The 1,900-nt window shown below is 38.0% G+C and overlaps 1 pseudogene; it reads right to left on the bottom strand.

Moving 5' to 3' along the window:
• Window positions 1-736: 736 nt before the first annotated feature.
• LOC136137293 (eukaryotic translation initiation factor 4 gamma 2 pseudogene) lies at window positions 737-1,400 on the bottom strand (annotated as a pseudogene).
• Between the last annotated feature and the right edge of the window lie 500 nt (window positions 1,401-1,900).

Here is a 1,900-nt window from a genome sequence, read left to right as displayed (position 1 = left end):
TAGATACAAGTATATAAAATCAGGGCACGAACATGACTTGATAAATTAAGTAGACTTAATTTCAATACTATAATAAGAGGGAGCAATTCAAATTCCCACCATCTGTTTCACAACCACAAAGACCACTTCAAGGGCATTCACGATCTCTCAAAACTGATCAGTTTTGTGCAAGTAAACCATGTTTCTTTTTTAAAAAGACTTGTGCACTTGCCCAGGCTCAAGGTTATTAAAATCTAGCACATAAAACCCATCACTAAAGGTAGAAATACAGGCAATATACTATTACTGCAGCAACTATCAATTACAGTTAAGAATTTTTCTGTAACAACCAAATGGATAATCAAATATTGCAACAACTCAAGTATTACTGAGCAAAGTGCATTTCTACAGTATTCATTGTTGGTCTTCCATTTTCTAACTTAAAACAGCCTATGATAACTGGCAGCAAAGAAGGTCCTTGCAATAGACTGCCTCCGCCTGAGAAATTACAATGTAATTACTGCATGCTGCTAATATACTATCTAAACATTGAAGATACTCCTAAAATATTTGATGGTAGACTATGATTAAGACATTACACTACAAAAAAATCTTATGCAGAAGGAAATACTAACTGACGTGCTTTAAATATTGTGAAAGCATTACAGTGGAATGAATTTTCACAGTGGTTAGGTCAAGTGCAGTTACATCACAGCAACAGTATGTTTTGCACAACTTAAGGTTTTGGCTGGTTCTTTTAGTCAGCTTCTTCCTCTGATTCTTCTTCAGCAGTTTCTAGCCAGGTTAGCCACTGATTCACCTGGAACAAAGCCTTGCCTTTCCCTGTAAACTCTTGGGTTATATCTTCTTTCCAAGCCAAGAAAGCGTCTTCTTAAATAATCTCCATGTCATAGAAGTGAAAAAAACGCAGAGTAACATGCCTTTTGGGAAGTTGCTCTTGAAGCGCATAGAGGGCAGTGACTTGTAGCTCAACGTGATCATGAAGGAATTTCTGCATTACTGGCTTGTTTTTCCTGCTCTGTTCTTTGGAAGGAGCAGAGGAAGACTCTGTTTCATCACTGGGTGGGTTTACTTCACTAGAAATATAAGATGCTAGGCATTAAGATGTTCACAGATCTTTTATCTACATGAAGTTTGGAAGACATGTTGTCTTTAATCCACTTATATATGGTTTGAGGGGATGGATCCAACTTTATTTGCTTTAACAGTTCCTTCTCCAATTTGAGGAGTGGGAATAAGAAACTCAGTCCCTTTCCTTCCAAGATCTCCAACATGAGGTCCTTATTCTGATCAATTTCTGGGAGCATTTTCTGCATACTGACGTTGCTTTGTTGGAAAAGCTCTGTTAACCATTCTCGATCTTGTAAGTTAGCTAACTGCTGAAGACAAAGTAAGAAGAGAGGAAAAATACCTTGTATGAGGGTTTGAAAGACAAATTATCTTCAACTGGACGTTAATGTCAAAAACCTCAGGCGGGGGTGTGGACTCCATAATTCTAATGTTTTTGTCTTAACTAAATGTCACACAGCTTTCTAGGAGTAGAGGATACAACTCACAGCGGAGTGCCCTGCACTCTGAAGCTTACAGTGAAAAAAATACTTCCAAGTAAACAAATACATTATTTCAATGCAATGTAACAGTTACAGAAGCACCTACAGACATTTAGAGACACCATGGAAGGAAGATTACTGGAGAGAGAAGGAAGTCAAGAAAGACTGCATGGTAGAGATCGCTGAGCTGTGTTTTTAAATATTAATATGAGCTCCCAGTCAGAAAAGTAATGGGAGAGCACTTCAGGCAATGCTGACCACTTATGCAAAGTTTCAGGGTAACTAAAGAAAGATGAAGCGGGAGAGGTGAACTGTGATGCTTTTTTCCCTCTTTTTTCCCAGCCAAAACA

The sequence above is a fragment of the Phocoena phocoena genome, chromosome 17, assembly GCF_963924675.1.
Source record: "Phocoena phocoena chromosome 17, mPhoPho1.1, whole genome shotgun sequence".
NCBI lineage: Eukaryota > Metazoa > Chordata > Mammalia > Artiodactyla > Phocoenidae > Phocoena > Phocoena phocoena.
The sequence above is the reverse complement of the archived record's forward strand: the minus strand, read 5'-3'. Positions and strand labels throughout refer to the sequence as shown.